Below are 7943 nucleotides of genomic sequence, written 5' to 3'. Positions count from 1 at the left end.
CACTAACAAAGTAGATGTTTTTTTTTTCTTTTTTTTAAAGATAAATAATGAAATATTAAATGAAATATTTGTATTATTTAAAATAAATGATGAAAACATTATGTTGTTTATATTATCATATGTACATATTTTTTTAGGTTTCTTTGATTAATAGAAAGTTAATAAGAACAGCATTTGTCTTTATCATCACTTTAGACCAATAATGCATCCTTGCCAAGTAAAAGTAATAATTTCTATAAAAAAATTAGACTGACTCCAAGCTTTTGGTATAACATATAATGTTACAAAAGCTTTTTATTTCAGATAAATACTGATCTTTGAATCTTTCTATTCATCAAAGAATCCTGATGTACTCAACTGTTTTAAACATTGTCCTCCAGATTTCTGGACTTCAGAGGAATCTCACAGTCATCTTTGCATCACCTTGTGTGTGTTGGTGTACCTACTTAACCAAATTTTGGGGACAAATTTGTACAAAAAACAAAAACTATATATATATATATATATATATATATATATATATATATATATATATATATATATATATATATATTTTTTTTTTTTTTTTTTTTTTGTACTGTAAAAATGCAGAAAGTTTTCTTTAAGTGATAGGTTTAGGTGTAGGGTTGGTATAGCGCAATATAATATACAGTTTGTAAAGAATAAAAACCATTACACCTATGGAATGTCCCCATTTAGATAGCTAAGTAAATGTGTGTGTGTATGTGTGCATGTCACGTGTCACTCAGAGGAGAACAGTAACAAATGACACCCATCGTCCAATACACTTATCACAGTGCTGGCAACACACACAGGCAGCAGGATGACTGAGATGAAATGAGAATGTGAGAGAAAGATTCTGTAAATGGAGGGGATGATAGATGAGGGATGATAAGAACAGCACTGCAGTTTGGAATGACAGATCATGAGATGCTTGGCACCCAGCAAAACCAGTTGATAGCTAATGAAAAGGTGTTTGGTAAAATAATATCATTCCGTCCTGAGAAAAAAAAAAATGGTATTGGGTGAACAGCCTTCATATTCAACCTCAGTTAACCTGTTAATCAATCAAAACTATGATTTGGCATCATGAGTCTTCATGAGAATATACTGTAGGTAAGACTGAATAGAAATCATATGGACTATGAAAAATGTAGACATTCATCAAAAAATCTTCTTCTGTATTCTACAAATTAAAAAAAAAAGAGAGTCTAAAATGACACGAGAGTGAGTAAAAGACAGAATGTCCTTTTATTTATTTATTTATTTATTTGGCTAAAACCATTGCCTTTAGCCCCAGGCACATACAAAATTAAACAAACATACAAATCCCACACATAAACAACCATGCCCACACACATACTCTGGGGAGTTCTGTAATGAATGAGGTGCTCTGAGACACAGGTGCTGCTCCACTTTTGAAATACACTCTCATTTCATAGCTTTTGGGCTGCCCTTTGTGTCATTTACCTCTCTTGTGCAATTGACCTGATACAGAGAGAAAAAGAACAAGACAGTTGGAGGCAGAGACATGCGCTTTGGGCATAAAAACTAAAGCCTTATTAGCCCGTCACACTTGAACTGTTGGTTGTGGTCTTTTGTTTTACACTGGTTTTCTGTTTTTGTCATGTTCAGCACAGACTAAAGCACAACCTAAATAGTGTATACACCACCAGGTGGAGCTATTGTGACTCAAACGAGCTGTAATTAAATTGTACAGCTTCCCAGCACATTCTGTTTAAAGAGTAAGCCATCTAGAGAAAAAAAAATCTGAATTGCACCATCCTCCCTAAATATATATATATATATATATATATATATATATATATATATATATATATATATATATATATATATATATATATATATATTTTTTTTTTTTTTTAAATAAATAAATACAATTTAAAAACACATTCTAGGTAAAGTTTAAAGATGGTAACCCAAGTATTCTCCAGTTTTACTACCACCTACACATTATATAAGCAGAGGAGGCCATACACTGCTTATGCTCTTCTCAGTGCAGGCATATAAGCATGAGCAGGGCTGCATAAAGAGCTCACTGGGCCCAGGGGCTATGAGTTACTGCAGGGCCCCCCACCACTTTAGGTCACCAATTATAGAGAGAGAGAAAAAAAAACTGCATTTTTCTAAAACTGAAGTTGTTTTACATAAATATAATCTAGAATCATTCCGAATAACAGTTGCCAATACCTTTACAATATACAATTAAGAAAATAGCTACTTGAAAAACCTAAAGCACTGAATAATATTGTATTGTATAAAGTAATCTCTCTTGTATGTCGGCACGTTATCACTCAGTATAAAATTAGTGTTTGCCCCGCGATGTATTTTTCACTGCTTGAGTGAGAACATGATGTGCATGACATGAAGAGCTGCCTGGCTTGTCACACAGTAACTAAACGAGGTGGGTCTTTGCGAACGGTCACTATAATATTAATGATAATGATTACATGCATGGAATATATGGCAAAGCACCACTAAATAACAGGGCTAATTTGTGGGGGGCGTGGTAAGGCTTTGACAATCAGATGGCTAGTGGTCAATCTGCTCCACAGCCAATCACGGGCCCCCTCCTTGCTCGGGCCCCGGGGCTTAAGCCCCACCTAGCCCTATTGTTAATGCCGTGAGCACGAGCAGCATGGTTAAACAGGAAAACATGAAGTACTTAGGTGATACCATAAGAGTGAGGGAACTTGGGAAATGTGCATCATTTGAATTTTCATCTTAGCTTCCTGAAAGCAAAGCAGTTGCAGGCCAAAAAAAAAAATGGTTTCATAAGAGCTCTGATTTTATTTAATAATTGTAGATCTTGTAAGTCAATTGTGTTTGTTCTTCATAAATTTTACCTAATACTGGGCAAATGAGTATAATTTTTTTTTTTTTTTTTTTTTTAGCAGACATACAGTAGGTCTTTTATTATACATCATAGTCTAATTACATGAAACAGTATGTTTGAACAGTAGAAGTATACATTTATTTATAAGATTATATATATATATATATATATATATATATATATATATATATATATATATATATATATATATATATATATATATATATATATATACATACACACACACAAACACACAGGTCCTTCTAAAAGAAATTAGCATTTTGTGATAAAAGTTCATTATTTTCCATAATGTAATGTTAAAAATTAAACTTTCATATATTTTAGATTCATTGCACACTAACTGAAATATTTCAGGTCTTTTATTGTTTTAATACTGATGATTTTGGCATACAGCTCATGAAAACCCAAAATTCCTATCTCAAAAAATTAGCATATCATGAAAAGGTTCTCTAAACGAGCTATTAACCTAATCATCTGAATCAACTAATTAACTCTAAACACCTGCACAAGATTCCCGAGGCTTTTAAAAACTCCCAGCCTGGTTCATTACTCAAAATCGCAATCATAGGTAAGACTGCCAACCTGACTGCTGTCCAGAAGGCCATCACTGACACCCTCAAGCGAGAGGGTAAGACACAAAGAAATTTCTGAACGAATAGGCTGTTCCAAGAGTGCTGTATCAAGGCACCTTAGTGGGAAGTCTGTGGGAAGGAAAAAGTGTGGCAAAAAATGCTGCACAACGAGAAGAGGTGACCGGACCCTGAGGAAGATTGTGAAGAAGGACTGATTCCAGACCTTGGGGGACCTGCACTCAAAAAAATGGATTTGTGGCACTGTTAGTTTTACACAGATACGTTTTATTAAAAAGACACAAATATATTTAGTTTTCCGCCAAAACACAATTGTATTGTGCTTAATCAACTTAAACTGTTTCATTTTCAATTTTTACTTAATTATCAATCTTTAAACTAACGTAAAGTGTTTAATTTTGTAATAAAAAAAAACCAGAAGTGACGATTTCCAACGCATTTGATGACGGCACGAATGAGAGCAAGAGGTACCAGTCAGGTAAGAAAATCTAAAGTTTTTCTTGTGTTAAGTCAAAGTCTTTAATTTCTCTTAGAGTTCCTGTTTTGGGGTGCTTTTGTTTTGCAGTCTTGTATTGTATAATCGGTTTACTGCACCGTTAATAGATGATTTTGAGCGGTTGGGAGATGTGAAAGCACACGACTCTCTGTAAAGTATTGACTTGAGTATATATATATAACGTTACACTAGGGCTGAAACAATTACTCGACATTATCGACAACGTCGACGATAAAAAAATCAATTGTCGGCAAATGTTTTTGAGTAACGTTAGTGGTTTGATCTCGTATGCCTAATGTGAAAGCCTCCAATAATGCAGTTTGACCAGTGTGGCGCTATAGCGCACGATTGTAATCTCTTGTAAACACTCTCCTGATTCAATTAAAAAGAAGAAGATAGCACTTCAGTTTGAGGCAAACCGATCCGATCTGAACCTTGGATGAATATGTAAATATATACTGCACGCCTTCCTCTCAATAACTGCATAAACACAACAAAAACTGACCGCGATGTAAAAGCAGCTCTTAAAAACATATTTGATTACAGCGATGTGGATGTTTGCACGAACTCTGAGGTTCTCCAGAGTCCAGGCACTCCAGTAAAGAAAAGTCAAGTCACGTTTATTTATATAACAGTCCTTTATGCAATCGATAGCTTTTCAATATTAAACATGAAAATACAGAGTCAGTGTCGCTAGAATTATAACTTGATTTCCTGTTATAAAGCAGCTCTCCGGTGTGGAGCTAGCTAATCATAAAATTATTTTATAATTGGGGGAAATATTTCATTAAAGTTTTAGTTCTGCGCTAGATCAAACCAAACTGTTTTAAATATCATAACCCAATAAGGTATTTTAAGAGAGATTGTATTTAGTAGTAAAATGTTTATCCAAAAATAAAACGTCCTATCACTTACCTTTACTTTTATTATACATATGGCTTACAATAAGAGATGTTAAGAGACAGAATGATTCGTCATTCAGCTACTTCCTCATATAACTAATCAAATGGCGAATAGGAGTTTTTCTCTTAACTCATTTTGTGTGCAAAATATATTTATTTGCATAAATTTATTGTATTAGTAATACATAATGACTTTCAAAAGCAGAAGTAATTACCTTTATTTGTTAGAATATGTATATTTTAACTAATTGCAAAAGCTAAATAATCAATAAATGTCTAACCATGAGATGTCGACCGAGTTTGGAGAGCCCTGGCTCAGCACAGTGAAAGTATTTGAAGCTTTGTTTATGAACATGGCGGTGTGGTCATACAATGACTTTAAACCGGACACTACTCTGAGCTGTTCACATTATACATGTGCTCCAGATATGTAATCAGGTTCACCCTTTTGGAATGGTAAACATGACACTATTCATCACTCACACAAATAAATCACTTAATATTTTGATAATTGAATTGGTTTTTGCTGTTAAACCTTTTTTTTTTTTTTTTTTTATTGCACTTCACGTGTTTACAGATTTGTGCAGAATTTGAGACATCCAGAAATACCATAGGCCCATCAGAATCAACAATCTTTGCCAAACTGGATCCGCACTACATACTGAAGAAGAGTCCTTGGACAAATACTGAAACCCTCTTGGTGCCCACTACACAGGTAAGAACAACTGCACTCAACACAACCTTGTATTAAAACGTTATTCTCTCACTGGCCATTGGAAATTGACAAAAGACAGATAGAATAAGATTAGGTTTATAAATACAATAAATACAAAATATGTGGTATTACTATAAACTGACAGATTATGAATGCATTCGCCTCCCAAAAACCATTCATTTTGATGCAAGGCAGGGGTGTCCAGTTCTGATCTAGGAAAGCCAGTGTTCTGTGGAGTTCAGCTCTAACACACCTGCCTGGAACTTCTAGTAATACTTTATTGTTTTAAAATTCCCAAGAACCTTGATTAGCTGGTTCAGGTGTGTTTAAATGGCTAGGTCACCCAAAAATAAACATGTCATTAATTACTCACCCTCATGTAGATGTAGTCTGAGCACGCGGATACACTTCCAGAAAAATCGGCCGAAAAACAGGCCAAAGACCGGCCGATTACCAATCGCGTATTTTAAGCAAAAAACGTCCGGTTTCCGATTTATGGCCGGTCAAGTGGTGCATCCCTAATATTTTTATGAAAATGTGAGAGATTTCTGAACCTCCATAAAGGCTGCAGTGCAACTGAAATGTTCCCAGAGTCATATTAAGGACATCAGTAAAACAGTTCATGTGACATCAATGCTTCAACCGCACTTTTACAAAGCTACAATAATATGTTTTTGTGAAAAGAAAACAAAAATAGCGATTTTATTCAACAATTCTTCTCCAAATCACATATGCCGCCATTATTGACAGTAACAAGAGGCATGAACATTGCTTTCCTCTGCCTGTAATCAAGGCTCAGCGCATGCGTGTTCTAGGTCAGCAGCACCATGCGCATTAATTATTTACATGCTGTTGATAATGGTGGAAGATGCGATTTGGAGAAGAATTGTTGAATAAAGTCGCTGTTTTGGTTTTGTTTGCACAAAAAAGTAGTCTTGTAGCTTTGTAAAATTATGGTTGAAACACTGATGTCAGATGACTGTTTTACTAATGTCTTTATGTTTCTGGGTCTGGGAACATTCCAGTTCTGTTGCTTACCGGGTCCAGATGTGTGTGCCATTTCCCACTGTAATGTTTGTTAGAATCCCATCTTGACTGCTTGCCTGTATTTCCCATAAGAAGATTAATGACTGACTTTTTTTCATGTAATTTTAGAAAGAAAAAAAAAAATGCTTTGTTGAAGTGAGTAACTTTAAATAGAAAATATTGTGTTAAAGTAACTAGAACTAATTGTGTGGAACCACTGTCCATAATTGAAATGAGTAATTTGAAACAAACCTCCTTATGTTGATAGAGTGAAACAAATTTGGCTAGATTGTAATAAACCAAAACATGTTGAGTTAACTTAACTGGTTTAAGTGAATAAATTGATTTGGTTGGACATTACTATTTCACATAGATTCTACCTCATTCAGTTGTGTTGTCACAACACAAGGAGTTTGCATAGGCTAAATTTTGTTGTTTTCATCTTCAGACTAATGAAATTGAAGTATCCAAATGAAGACCCTAGCAGTATGGAGTATATGGTGAGTTTTTTTTTTTTTTCAAGGTTAATAAATGATTTGTTAAAGTTAATACACAAGAATTTCAGTTCTCCATCCTTTTAAATACTTCTAGGATACAGAGGTTGCCAGCAATCAGGAGGTGATCCAGAAGACTCGTGGGAATCTATTTGAAGCTGCAGTCACTGAAGACAGTCCAGCAGAAGTTCGAGTTATAAAGGATACAGTTCTTCAGGACCTATAGCAGTTTACAGTCTGCAAAACCATGTTGCTGGGATTGATATATGGACTGAACTTGAGCAACCCTCCTGAACTCAGGTACACGAGTACTGAAGAAGTTATTTCTGGAGCCAGTTCCTGTTCCTGGAATAAGGTTTGATTGGTTACCCATGAATGCCAATTAGAAAATGAGTAGTTTGATATTTCTGCTATTTTGTGTAATTTTGTAACATGGTTTCAACTGTATTTAACTGTAATTATGTATTGCTTGTTTAACAAATACAATTTGATCATTTGTGACATCTTGTCTTTTGACTCATTACAAGACAAATCACACAAAAAATGCTTTGTTGAAGGGGGTAACTTTAAATAGAAAATATTGTGTTAAAGTAACTAGAACTAATAGTGTGGAACCACTGTCCATAATTGAAATGAGTAATTTGAAACAAACCTCCTTATGTTGATAGAGTGAAACAAATTTGGCTAGACTGTTATAAACCACAACATGTTGAGTTACTTAACTGGTTTAAGTTGAATAAAGTGAATAAATTGAGTTGGTTGGACATTACTATTTCACATAGATTCTACCTCATTCAATTGTGTTGTCACAACACAAGGAGTTTGTATAGATTCAAAAAATT

The sequence above is a fragment of the Carassius auratus genome, chromosome 24 (genome assembly GCF_003368295.1).
Source record: "Carassius auratus strain Wakin chromosome 24, ASM336829v1, whole genome shotgun sequence".
In the NCBI taxonomy this organism is placed as follows: Eukaryota; Metazoa; Chordata; class Actinopteri; order Cypriniformes; family Cyprinidae; genus Carassius; species Carassius auratus.
This window is presented reverse-complemented; position numbering follows the sequence as displayed.